This window comes from Ornithodoros turicata, unplaced genomic scaffold, assembly GCF_037126465.1.
Source record: "Ornithodoros turicata isolate Travis unplaced genomic scaffold, ASM3712646v1 Chromosome68, whole genome shotgun sequence".
Classification (NCBI taxonomy): Eukaryota; Metazoa; Arthropoda; class Arachnida; order Ixodida; family Argasidae; genus Ornithodoros; species Ornithodoros turicata.
This window is the reverse complement of record NW_026999389.1, coordinates 47,409-62,495: the sequence shown is the minus strand read 5'-3', so window position 1 is coordinate 62,495 and position 15,087 is coordinate 47,409.

Below are 15,087 nucleotides of genomic sequence, written 5' to 3'. Positions count from 1 at the left end.
TAAGATTTTGTGAATGAAATGCTTAATTCCTACAATCATGGTGTTTTTTGGTGTTTTTCTGCAATAGTTCCCTATGCAATCATTATAGTAGAACAAAGGAAATAATCTTGGAATAGTGATTCAATACATAACAGGTCCCCTGTCTAGAGCGTACGCGTCCTTGAGCCACACAGCTGCATGATGATGTCATACTGCGACTCTATTGTTTCAGGTGGACCTTGTCCAGAGGCGATGGGTTCGACATTAGTGGAAAAAAACAGTGTAGCCCTGAGACAATTGGATGACGTCATGACGAATGAGCAAAGGGTGCAGGGGGCGCAAGGATTCACTTCCCTCTTGGACACTGGCGGGTGTGGGGACGCGTTAATTCTGTTCCTTGTAATTGCGTTGCAGTTAGTGGAAGAGCGTGGCTTGGGCGGGGTTGCGTCTGCCTCTGATGGGGTGCAGATGTGTGGTTCGTCACTGGTGAATGGTGTTCGACGATGCAGGTGGATTTTGTGACGAGCGGATTTACAATGAGGGAATGTAGTGTACGTGTTCGATGATGGTGAGTGTCTTTTCACTCTGTTCAAGTGTTTCTCTGTGTTTGCTTTCCTCTGTTGCCCAGCAGTCATGTGATTTGTCCTCGGGTAATAGCGCTCCTGGCATGCCCCGACATGCATGTTTTCCTCTGTTGACGCTTTGTATTTTTTTCTTTTTTGACATGGAACATTCTTGTCTAGACGATGACGCTAGTGCTGCCCTGAATGGGAATAGTGCTAGAACAATTCTTAATAATTTAGCTATTTAATTATTTCAGAAAGTAACTGCAAGAGGGACAGATGCATGACTTTATAGAGGAGTAAAAAGCATTATGATTCAGTTCTGTGCCTGGCTGAGATAGAAAGGACGTGTCATTCTGGGCTCCTCGTGACTGATGTGTTGTGTAACTAATTCTTTCGCCAACTTTGTCCCCGCTTTGTTCGCGATTTTCATGCTCGTGCATGTCGGGCGCTGGTTGCTGTTGTCCAGGCGTGATTCTTAAAAATTATGCCATGAAATTAGTTGAGAAAGTAACCGCTAGGGGGGCTGCTGACGCGTAACTTTATAGAAGAGAAAAAAGCATTATGAGTCAGTTCTGTGCCTGGCTGTCGGATGGAGCAGTCATATCGTTCTGCGCTCCTGTTGTGGTGGGCTGATTGGTTGTGTAACTAATTTTTTTGCACGTGATAACTTTGTCCCCCTTTTTTATGATTTTCATGCCCGTGCACGTCGGGCGCTGGTTGCTGTTGTCCGGGCATCCCCACCATTTTCTATCTTCTTCTGCCTTGGGAACGAGAGTAGCGCTGGCATGGTTCTTAATAATTTTGTCGTAAGATTATTTGAGCATGTACCCACTAGGGGGCTGCAGATGTGCGACTTTATAGAGGAAAAAAAAGCATTATGATTCAGGTCTGTGCCTGGCTCTCGGATGGAGCAGTCGCATCTTTGTGCGCTTCCCGTGACTGCTATTGTGGTGGGCTGTTTTGCTTTTGTGCCTGATTCTTTTTGTTGATAGCTATTAATGGTTAGCATCTTTACCCTTGCTTTCACAGCCTCTGTATTACGAGTGTTTTTCTCCTTGCATGTCCAGAGCTGTCCTAACCTGCCCAGACATGCCATGATGATGTCACAGCTGACGTCACAGGATGTCCAGAACTTGTGGTCACAGCTGAAGATGCTTTGCAACCTTCCTCCGGCGCCTGGCGATGGTCAGCGGCCGTTCCGGACCGCTTTCTTCAAGATGTCATCGTTGATCTTCAACTAAACTCCTTCTCTCCACTCCATCTATTTTTTTTTCTTTTTTATGGACACAGATTGCCGCCAACGCACAGCTGGCCTGAACACGAGTTAGACACTCCCCAATTAGTGTGATGGCTCATTGGACGATGCTGATTAATCGTGTTTAAGGCTAGTTGTGCGTTGGCGGTAGTCTGTGTCCAGTGATTACTACTTACATGGAGATCCCATTAGGTTGTCCTTGCCAATGTGGGAAACTGTTTGCTGAACAAGGCGCTGCATGGCTTAAAACAGTCCGGCGAACCTGGTATTTAACTCTTGATGGTATTCTAAAAACACAAAGCTACAGAAGGCTTGAAGCTGACAGATGTGCTTACATCCTGGAAAACGGAACGGAGAAAGATATTATGAGTCTGTACGTGGATGACATGCTCATGTTACCGATAAGTCAAGCAGCGCCACAAAGAGCTATAAAGAACATCGGTAAAGTAGTCGAACTGATATATCTGGGAGAGCCCACGTATATTCTAGGAATTGAAGTCTCCCATGATAAAGTACAGAACACATTGACAATTGGCCAAAGAAAATACGTTGACGAAATCTTGCAACGTTTCAAGATAGTACGATGGCTCCAATCGCAACTGGAGATCCGCTAACTGGAGATCCAACCAACATCCAAAGGGTGTGGATGACAAACCAAATGTGCCGTACCAAAGTCTCATAGGCAGTCTCATGTATGTGGCGGAAGCAACCGGATCTGACATGGTGTTCGTGACTAACTATTTGAGCCGGTTCAATCTTTGTTACACCAACAAGCACTGGGAAATGGGTAAGAGGGTGCTCCGCTATCTCAAAGCAGCTCGTACGAACGGGGTGATGTATAGAGAATCCAAGGAGTCCATTATCGGATATTCTGATGCTAGCTGGAACAAGTATGGTACGAGAAAATCAAGAAGCGCTCATGTTTATACCATGACTCTAGGCACTATTAGCTGGAAATCGTCAAAACAGCAACTGATTGCGTTATCGTCTTGTGAAGCAGAGCATGTTGCGCTTGTCGAAACTATGAAAGAGGGAAAATGGATTACGACTTTCATGAGCGAACTACGATTCAACCAATACGGCACGGCCACCGTGGAGATTAGCTGTGACAACTAATCTGCTATCAAAATAGGCGAAAATCCAATGTACCACCAGCGAACAAAACCCATCAACCTCAAGTACCTTTTTGCCAGGAATGAGATTGAAAGCAACCATTTCAAGTTGCAGTTTTTGCCAACAGAAGAGATGATTGACCAAATCCGTTCCAAATGCAAAAACCTAGTGTGTGCAAAGGGTTTTGATTTGGCGAATCTCTCATGATCGCCTTTCATATTCTTTATGTGTTTTTCCTTCTACACCTCAGGATTTGCTCGACGCAAGGGGGCGTGTGTTGAACCGAACAGTTTTTTGCGTCCAGCGCAAATCCTTTTGTCTTTCCCTTTGTTATAGTTTTTTGAATATTATCGCGTATATTTCCTTGTCGCTATATTACACGGGAGGTTGACGAAACTAAATAGTCCTGGTGGAGGATGATGGAGTGGGATCATTCGGACGGGACCAGATCAGACGGTTGGTCGTGTCTGACTCGCTTGCTTGCTCTGGCACAACGCTAGCTCAGAGTTTCGTGCCTGAGACCCCAACAAAGTAGACTTCAGTATCAGCAAGCTCCTCTTGCCAAAACTCTTCGAAGAGCTGCTCAACGACCTCTGGGTTGATGTGGCACTGAGTGGAGTCACCCTGGATGATGAGTCTTGCGGCCTTGTGCCTGTTCCTTCCGTAGAGTCTTTAGATTGCTTGAAGGTCATCCAGGATTATTTTTCGCCAGGTCATACGATTCCGGTAGACGACAGGGATATTGGTAGCGGTCGTTATGGTGGAGATAGCCTCTGGCAGGGCTCTTTCCAACGCTTCCCAATGCTGGAGAGAGGGCGGGAGGTCAGGAAGCTCACGGAACACTCTCGCCAGTGGGTCTAGGATGCCCATGCCCTCTCTCTCCTTTGGTTCGATGTCGGGAGTGTCTCCTGTGGCTTCCTGAGTGGTTTGGTTCGGTGGGTTGGGTTCAGTGTCCTGACTGGGTGCGTGTCTAACAGGGCAGTATTATTCATTACCGCTTGCGGACAGGACTTGAACGCGTATGCCTTCGTCACCCCACTGGTCGGGGGGAGTCGCAGAGGGGGAAGCGTCAAGGCTGGTGGTGTAGTTATGCTAAGTAGGCTCCTGAGAGTCTACGTACTCGTTCCATGCACTTGGAGGCATGCATTCGATCTCTCTTGATTCCCTGTTGGGGGTGTATCACTGTATTCCTTGTATGGGTGTGTGTTAGGGGTGTATATGGAGGCGTATATTGTGGGTTGGGTTCAGTGTCCTGCCCAGGTTCACGCCTAACCAGGTAGCCCTGTTCGTTACCCCCGGCGGGAGAGCCTTCGATGGGTTTCGCCTCCATCCTCTGACTCACCTCGGACAGGGGCAGGAGCGTCGAGGGTGGTGGTGCTGTGTTGCGTCTTAGCTTAGTCGGGATCCAGGTCGAGTGTGCTGTTCAAGAGGTTGCTTTGCTCAGACTCTTCAGTGTTAGCATGCTGCGGTCCTTGGTGGCGGGGGACCTGATATGGTTCCCCGTTGAGTACATCGTCCGTGGTGCAACTGGCGGGTCCTTCTGCGATGTCCGTTTATCTTCACCGCTCGCTTCGTCCGACTGGTCTTTCTTCTTCTCGTCTGTGCCATACAAGGTGGTTGTGCAGAGCTTTGCTTGTGGGGAACGTCTCGCAGAATATTGGGCACTTTTGGGAATAGGTTCGTCGTCCCGCCTGTGAGTTGGGCTGTGCATCGCTGGGGCACTGGTGTGATGTCGGCCGGGAACTGAGCGACTCGTGGCAGTTGGTGCAGAAGTAGCGGATTCGCCCAATACTTATGTTATGGGCACGCTCCAGGTGCATTGTGAGCCAGCCGCGCTGCGATGGCCTGACTTCTGAGTGGTATGATACAGAGCATCCTTCTTCGCAGCACATGAAATGGTCCGGAAGCGGGAAATACACTGTCAGTGTTGTGTCGTCCCTGGACGGCTGACATGAGGCGGCTGTGGGTAACGGATGTCGATCGACAAGTTATCGCTAGTCACTGGATAGTAGGTAGTGGGTGTCTGGACTGACTCATGTACCATAGACGTGCTAACACTGCGTTGGTGCTGTCCGGGAGCAGAGGGCTGATCGGCTGTACCATCTGAAGTACCAGGGGCGGCGTCCTCAAGGTCATAGAGTCCGGCCCTGCTCTGCAGTTTAGGGGGCTGCGAAGCCATCGCGTTGTCCCAAAGCCCGGTGTCCTCATAGAGGAAGTAGAAGCCGGGCTTTCCTTGCAGTATATAGGTGTACAGGGCTGCAGCTTTAACGGGCTGCGGGGACTACCGCTAGGGGTGGCTTGCCGATAAGCCGTTGCAGGCGTGACGACAGTAGGCTGCCATGTTGGGACAGTAGGCCGCCAGTTGATGTTGACGCCCGGGTATGGCGTCGTGAGGCAAAGGAAGCTCCCGTCCGGGTCCCTTGGAGAGTCCAGGGCTGTCGACGTCCAGGGTAGGCTACTCCGGCCAGGAGGAGGGTCCGGTGGTGCGTCGAGGTGTGCCATGGTTAGGAGGCTCCTCCCCCAGTGTATGTGTAGCGGTGGGAAGGCCGTAATGTGGCCAGCCCCTCGTCAGGCTTCCTAGGGAGGGGGCACTACACCACGCCCAAAAGAGGGCCCTCCTTCGCCTGGTACTAAACGCCCTGAGAAGGGCGGTAGGGGGCAGGCTACCCACTTAGCACCACCTTCGAGAGTGGCAGCTTTGGTGCGAGGGGCGATAAACGAAACCCGCAGGCGGCCCTCGACCTTGGCTTGGCACCTTAATCGCCTTGAAAATAGCGGTACACACTGGGAGTGCTTGTTGTCGCCATTTTAGGTATTTTTCAGGCTTTCAGCAATAGAGCTCATATGCCAACACTCATCATTAATGCTGGGCCTGGATGACATTGGGTCACATGTCTTTGCTTTCTCTTCCTGTAAGTAGAAACTGAAGAGAAACTTTATTGATCGTCATACACTTTACCGGTACATATTATTCACACACGCGTCATGCAATGGACAGACCCACATTTTTTCATGCACACTACATTGATTCTCTCATTCATTCATGACAATTTCTTTTGGTATAGCCCCTGGGGAAAATAAAGTAAATTAACTACAAAGAATATGAAAGACTCACGCGGCACTCTAGCAACGTACTCGAGTTTAGTGCTGAAAACACCTTTAATTACCTAAGCTCTTTCCTGAAAGCACAGTTGAAAGCTGCGCGCAGCACTTATTTCCCCCTCTAACTCTGTCAGTAAGACGTTCCAGTTCTTAGACGCTACCCCCCAGCAAACCATTAATATCCATGGGACATCCCTACAAGGTCGCGAACGTCCTGAATATCTCGACATTCATAGGATATCTATGGGATATCGCACAATTTCATTGCGTTTTGGGCTTACTGCAGTACACAACAGATGTCCCTGGTATGTTGGAAGGATATCGCGCTCTGGATGTTTGAATGTCCCATGACAAGCAGCCTGCAGATCCTAGGGATGTATATGGGAGATCCAGGAAATATTTGTTCGTCCTTATAGAGACGGTAACCTGAATTAAAAACACAGTAGTTGATAGGAAGGGATGTCAGAAATGTTGTTGGCTATACTGTGGGTTGATGCAGAAACACAGGAATTGCGAAGATACATCCTCGTCACCGTTACAAATGGTTTACGCCACACTACCCCTAACGAACGTGGGTGTAACGATTTGTATTTCAGTATATGTTCCATCCAGCTCGCAAATAGAGGTTACTGCGGGTTTTTCCAAGTGGTCCAAGTGAGGCGGGCAGGGTTCGGCACTTATGCTGGCGTGTGCCACGGTGTTGCTGTACTGTGATGAATCCTGTTAGGCTAAGGTAATGTTTTTGTTCCCAATAGTATCAAATGGGTTAAAACACACAATAAATATTATTTGCTGGAACACAGTTGCAGTGGTCTCTACGAACTCTACAAACACTAAATATCTGATGCACAAAATTGTTAAAAGCAAAATATGTACGATATTCGTAATCTCCCATATATATCCAAATATCCGTGACAGACGTCGCAGGGACTTTCAGTGGGTCTACAAACATGGCAGAAATGCTAGTCGCAGGGATATCGCATGGATGTAAAACGGATCTGTGGCAAACTCCAGTGGATATCCAAACGTCCCTGGCGAGATATCTTACGGATATTTGCTGGATGTATCTGGTTTGCTGGGCCCTGCTCTGTCAAAACACACTCCCAACAAGGTCAAGCAATCCATGGGTTTTACTCCAGCAGGGAGGTCTGGACTCAAGATATCGACAGGAAGGTCTTATTTTTATTTCTGTTTAAATGTGCTTCAGAAAAACGAGCACATTCGTCAAAAAACACCAAAGGCGTTCTGCAGGCTAGCTACATTTCTCAGGTACAGAACAATGTCATCCTCATAACCGGTAGGAGACACCGTACCTGTCCCTGGTTAGGGGAGCCCCATTATCGACCTGTTTTGGTTCAACCTTCGTAAGAGACGGTATACATAATACAAATATCAATGGCGACAACGGGCATCGAAGACGCACCCCAGACAACACAGTGACATCCTCTGGTCGTCCCAAGGAGATCGCAGCGGGACGTGTGGGAGATCCAAGGGATATCCCACTATCGCCGCGAGACGTTCCAGGGACGTCCCGAAGCTTTTCCCAGGGATATCCTATGGGACATGGCATGGATGAGTCCAGGAAAAAAATATTTTACAGCTACGGTGGCTCTGGATGCTTATGATTCATAAATAAGCTGACACCGGACTGTTTATTGTTGCTGCAATATATCCAGTATGTAGCGCATTTCGTGAAGAGAGTTCTTGTAGGTACGAAGTCAACTGAAAGACCTGTTTGCACCTGCGTGAAAATGAGTCCTGCTCCCAAACTGTAGTGTTCCTGCAAAACTCAGACCATGCAGGTGATTGACAACTGGAAGTAATCTAGAGACACACAAATTGGTACTACACATTTATTGCCACTAGCAGGTACAGAACAGTAGTCGTATATCTAATAGTCGTGCAAAAAGTTCAACAGCGTACACATCTTAGGGGGCACCACTACGACACAACTTTTTTGCACAACGAAATAAGTAGCGTACTGCACGAATGGAACGAGAAAGGCCTGGAATTAAGTAAACAGCATGTGAACTACCTGTCCAACAACATACAGTGAAGGCAGAAAGTCACTCTCAATCAAATTAAAAGTTGCGCTTAGCATTTTTATTTTATTTCATATATGTTAAAGTACCAGGACTAAGTATAACAAAAATACGAGTAGTAAAGTAGCATAAAAGTATGCACAGTCTCTCGCTGTTAAAATGCAAAATATGAGTCATCATAAAACAAAAATTGAGTACATTATAAAAACGTCAGTGCCTGTTAACATCATAGGGTAGACTAGAGTAGACTAGCAGTTGGCTGCCAATATTAACAAAATGAAAGAAAAATGAAGATAAAACATCTTCCTAGTTAACGTACAAAATAAAAATGACACTGGCTGTACTCTGATAGATAAACTTATTTCCATCCTCAAATTAGAGCGTAATTTGAACTGCAAAATATGAGTCATCATAACAAAAAGCTGAACATACTAAACACCATAAAAGTGGGAGCGCCTGTTAATATCACATTGTGGACTAGAATAATCAGAGAAAGGGCAGCAGGTGCCTGCCAATATTCAAAAAGAAAAACTTCAGATTAAAAAAAATTCCAGTTAGGGCACGAAAGAAATGACAGTGTCTACACACTGATAGACAAACATTTCCTACCTGGGATTAGAGGGCAATTCTAAATGTGAAATATGTGTAATTACACTGAATCGTACTGAATACCATAAAAATGATGGTGCCTGTTAACATCAGAGGGTAGGCTAATGACTAGAGAAAGGACAGGAGTTGGCTGCTAATATTTAAAAAAAGGCTTCAGATAAAAGATATTCCTGTTTAGTGACCCTGGTGTCTACACAGCGATGGATAAACTTATTTCTTACCTCGGATTAGAGGGTATTTTGAAACGGAAAATATGAGTAATCGCAGAAAACAGAGCAGCAAAGACGTCATATGCCACAACAATATCAGTTACTGCCTTCCTGAAATAGTTTTTGTACGAAATACTGACACATGCCTGGTATTCTGTAAGTTATGTCAGCCTCACTTTTACACTGCATCTTGTACATAGCTCTTTGCTGTTCTTCGCACTCTATGACAGCATCTGTGAGTGCAGTCTTTGTGCCCAATTCCCCACGAACCCAAAACATCCACAATATACACGGTGTCTGTACAGTGTCATTAAATTTCTAACAATAGGTTTTGCTTAAGAATTGCTTATTGAGGCAGATTGCATTCGCGTCACGCATTAATTAAGCTAATTTTGCTAATTTAACTCGAAAATTAGCCACGTAAAGGTAACGTTTGTCTTGATGAATTCGCAAGCCAATGGCCATAGCACACAATTGAAATCGAAATCACTGATTTTTTCAGAACGTTTCTAAAAAAAATGACAGTAGCAAGCCCGTCTCCGTGCGAGGCGCGCTCGCTGATATTTATGTTTGCGGAACTTTTCGCTCCATCCAAATACCCTCCCTCCTATGCGAACAAGGACTTGATCACGCTTTTCGCCCTAATCAACGTGCATGCTGTCAATTCCCAGCCAATGATAACGTCGGTTACCGTGGTACTGCCCTCGATCGGGTGTGGCTGTTTCCACTTCGTCCCGATAAAGGCAGAGCCAGCGCTTACGCAAACACAAATTTCATCGTGCACGCCTCGCAAAGTGACGGCTTTGCGGCCAGGAATTTTTTATAGAAATCTTCAGAAAAAAAACAGTGACTTCGATTGAAATAGTGTGCTATGGCCATCGGCTTCCGAATTCGTCAAGAAAAACGTAACCTTTGTTTGGCAAATTTTAGAGTTCAATTAGCAAAATTAGCTTAATTATTGCGTGACGCGAATGCAAACTGCCTCAATCTGTGGCAAACGTCTGTCTGTGTGTATTCCAAGTGGTTTCATAATTTTCTCAAGTAAAACCTATTTTTAGAAATTCAATGACACTTTCTCACGCTCTGCATAGTTCATAAAGAAATACAACTCTCTCTCTCTCTCACAATGTCTTTGTCGTTACGTTCCTCGGCATGACATAGACAAAACTTGATTACCCGTGTTCACCAACCGACTTAAACCATCGGTTTAGTGACGTCGGGTTTAAATCGATCACGTGATCTCTCCTGCTCTGAAGCGCTTTCCAAAGGGTTGACCACAACGCATGCGCATTATTCACATTGTCACGAGATGGTTGAGGGAAGAGAGGGAAAGTAGCAGACGACAGGAAAGATTCCAAATGAATGAGGAGGCTGTCGTTTTTTTTTCTTGTTTTAGTTTTGTTTGTTTTGCGCTCTACGAGAAGTTAGCGAGAGAAAATCTAGATGGCGCTGTACCAGGTGACGGGGAGCTGGGCTGTTACCCGTGTTGGTTAAGTTTGGGGTTAGGGTGTAGGTTTCTATGTTTGTGTTTTGTAATGGAAAGCTCGGAGACGTATGGTCGCAACAAAGGTGTTTCATGGCGGCGTTTACCATGTTGAGGAGGTAGCAGAACGTATTCTGGCGGGCGTGATCGTTGTACTTTGGTTAATGTTCGGTAGTCGGTTGTGGTTGCGTATATAACTGCAGTGGTCATCGTTTGTTGTGCGGCCTGTGCCGTCACCTGCAATAATGAAGGTGGTACATCTCTCGATCGTTGGGGAATTCCAGCATCGTGTCTTATACATGTTCGAGCCAGGTACCGTGTCGGTGTCCGCAACTTGTGTGCAAGCGCTTCATCACGGTAGGCAATACAAACAAAAAGGAAATTGGTGCAAGAGCTGCCGTTATTCTGCATCGGACTCTCACATGCATCAATTACTGTTGTGGTGTTATGGTTTGATGTTCTTTGCAGTGTGTCACAAACTTGCAACGCCTAACAGCACCTCTTCGCTTGCTGTGTTTCTAAAGCCGCACGCCTCATATGCAGAAGTACAGAAGTTGCAGAAGCCCAGCAATGTGTCTTACATGTTTACAAGCGTAGTGCAGTGTTCACAATGACTTGTGTGCAACGGCTTTGTCACGATGTGTGAAATAGACAAGACAGAAACAACTTGTTTCAAGACCCTGTCACACGCATACGGTGGTTTATGGTGGTGAATGTGGTGTTTGTGTGTTGCCGTATGCCATTCTTAATGTGAAGGAAGGCGGTAACCTTGGAAAGTGAATGCGTGCACTGTGATACGTTGAGACAGCACCCTTGTGCCTTTGTGTGTGAGTGTTTGGTACAAGAGCTGTTGTTGTTATCGTCCCTTGTGGTAGTGTAATAGTGCGTACAGCACATACCTGCATGTCTACACACAATGTACCTGACTTCTTGTAGAAATCATCATGCACTGAATAGGTTGCTCTGTTTAACTCATGAAGATTCATTTTTTTCACGATGATTGTCTCTTGCAAAGAGTGAACTACTTCACATTAGGGTGTAGTGAGTACAAAACTCACTGCACCCTAATCTGTATACTCCTCACATATCACACTAGATACTCTATACGATATCTCAACATTGCTAAAATAAAAGGCTGCGCAAATGCCCTTGCAATAAATCAGAATCCAGAATGAAACGAATCAGATTAAATAATTTATTCAGACAAGATTAACTTAAATACAAATTAGGTTCTCCTTAACTACAGGCATCAAATATCTTGTAAGGCAAGCCTTACATATACTTTCATCAGTAATACTATGCTAGTCGTTCCGACGGATTTCATATTTACGCCTATATGGTGTTATGACCTGTTACAGTAGGTTGCCAAGTACAGGACTTACACATAGGCATGTAAAATATGGGAAAGATTTATCACAGTACGTTAGAGAGCAATCTCAGTGTAATATTATGTGGCGAATAGGAGCTCTAAGGTGTCTTCGTTTAAGTTTTCTTCTGGGGTACCTTTCTATGAAAATAAAATCTTGAGCTGGAGCACAATAACGCTCAACAAGCAAGACCTAACATACACGAGGTCCGTGCGACCACGTGCATGTTAGGCCTGAGCTTTGGTGCAACAACACTCAACAACCAGTTCATGTATCTGGATGATGAGTGTTGTGCCCAAGCTCATGCTTTCTTCGTCATGGATCTAGTCTACCAGCCTGCCTACTGGATTTGCTATTTTATCTGTAACCATACCTTTCTTCTTATGTGCGATTTTCATTGTATCATGTGGTCATGGTTATATTTGCTTCTGATATTCTGACTCATTCTCCTGCATACGAAAATTGTTTGGCCTGCATTATATGTAAACAAGTGAACAGAAAATATAAGTGATAAGATGATAAAAAGAACGACTTTCTCAAATCTTTTCTTCAGCGAGACTTAAATGTTGAATGAGTGACTGATTTAGAAGAAAAATAAAATTGAGATTTTGGCAGAACTACTTCAACTAACATTCTATTGTTCAGTGAGTTGTTTATTACCAAAGGTGGGGTAGCTTTTATTTGGTGTAGTTGAAGGAGGCAGTCTTTTTTTTCTGATATTTCGGCCTCTGTTATGTGTAATATTACTGTGGAACATTGTGACATTACCCTCTTTTTTTCCTCTTTCTCAAAGCATGGACCTTTTTGTATTTGTATGCATTGCAAAAAATATGCACAGCTTAAAACATTATCAGATGACACGCACAGATGTTAGAGTTGTTCCGCACGCTTGTCAGGATATATTATTACACAGAATAATATTATGACACTGTACATATGGTGGCTGGTGTGTAATGTCCCTCGATCGTAATTTTTGCTACTTCAATGGTGTTCATTCAGTGTTACAGCTAGCACACATATACAATTATTGACTTAAACCAGCCGCCCTGATGCACACAAGTAGACCCCCGCAAGCCGCTAGCTTTTGGTAGCATTTACGAGTCATGCACAGAAATGACCATAAACGTTTCACCAGCTTTGGGAACCCATATGTACTGTCTCCACATTACGCACACAGAATGACTATTTTGCAGAGAACAATGCATAAGTACATCTATCTATACACCATACAGGTAAATGAGTAAATGACAGAATCAGTAAAGTACAAGGTAAATGAGTGTGCGAGAAAGCAGCAGCATCCCCCATATGACAGCGTCCTCTCAAACATTGTGCCAGGAATAAGACACTTTCCCATTACATGCAAGCGGGTGCATTTGCAAGCTGGCATTGTGAACAACTTGGCTTCCATTGTCATTGCACAACTAAATGCTAAACCATCGTAATCATCATTACTTTCAACAGCTTGAATAGCCTTGCCTTTAATATTCTTGCTGCAAACAGCACATCATGCATTACAATTCTGTGAAATCACTTCGTCAGGCATGGTGTTTCACCCATTGACATAATTAAGAACAGCAGTGAAAGTACATGTCATTTAGTAAAGAGCATATGACAGAAATAGTGGAACATAGGCTTACAAAAAGTTTCCTTTGGATAGGGGTAGTACTTCTCTGTAAAAAAAATATTTCTGATGTAATCTTGCAAGCACTATTGCCCATATCATGGTGACACAAAAGTGGTACACAAGGTCACATTCTTATAGCCTTATTTTTGATGACTACCTAGTATACTTAGCCAGGGGCATGGGCATACCGAGAGGGGGGCAAAGGGGTCGTGGCCCTCCCAGAACTCCAAGGTCGCTTGTGCAAATAATGCACTCTTTAGTCATAGGTCATGATGATTATTATCAGGTGTCATGATGGGAACCTCTGAACACCCACACAGTACACAATGTCTGGCTCCAAAACAAGATGTGGTGGGGGTGGGCGTTTGCACACTAGGTATGAGTGTTTATATGTGGATATCCACTATTTATTAGCAAATTGCACACATATAGCGGATGTAAATATTAGTTGAATACAACAATAAAGAATGTGGACTACAAATGTTAATACACTTTGTGATTCTAACTATTTCTGATTGTAAGTGTCTTACCATTGTACGCATGCCTCAGTATTAGATGCTTGCTCTACAGGCGAAAACAAAACTTTGTATAGCCATCACTGGCTGCTGTGGTGTACTTGAGGTTAAAATTAGGTGAGCTTCACTTTTCACGTTGCAGCCTCAGCGGTAGTATGCAAGAAAGCATACATACACTGATGTTTAATGTTAAAGCAGGTCAGTAAATGACATTGACACTATCACCGTGATGCACTAATATATATAATGTCAACGTAACTTCTACATCCTCACTGAACGCATGAGCGTAGAAATAAATTATGTGACCACTTGGCAGCTGTCGATTATGTAAAAGACAGACAGGTGACGTTAACATGGGTATATCTCTGTCCTGCTATTGCAGCAGTCTACATCAACACTGAACACATGAGCGTAGAAATAAATTATGTGACCACTTGGCAGCTGTCGATTATGTAATAGACAGACAGGTGACGTTAACATGGGTATATCTCTGTCCTGCTATTGCAGCAGTCTACATCAACACTGAACACATGAGCGTAGAAATAAATTATGTGACCACTTGGCAGCTGTCGATTATGTAATAGACAGACAGGTGACGTTAACATGGGTATATCTCTGTCCTGCTATTGCAGCAGTCTACATCAACACTGAACACATGAGCGTAGAAATAAATTATGTGACCACTTGGCAGCTGTCGATTATGTAATAGACAGACAGGTGACGTTAACATGGGTATATCTCTGTCCTGCTATTGCAGCAGTCTACATCAACACTGAACACATGAGCGTAGAAATAAATTATGTGACCACTTGGCAGCTGTCGATTATGTAATAGACAGACAGGTGACGTTAACATGGGTATATCTCTGTCCTGCTATTGCAGCAGTCTACATCAACACTGAACACATGAGCGTAGAAATAAATTATGTGACCACTTGGCAGCTGTCGATTATGTAATAGACAGACAGGTGACGTTAACATGGGTATATCTCTGTCCTGCTATTGCAGCAGTCTACATCAACACTGAACACATGAGCGTAGAAATAAATTATGTGACCACTTGGCAGCTGTCGATTATGTAATAGACAGACAGGTGACGTTAACATGGGTATATCTCTGTCCTGCTATTGCAGCAGTCTACATCAACACTGAACACATGAGCGTAGAAATAAATTATGTGGCCATTCGGCAGCTGTCGATTATGTAAAAGACAGACAGGTGACG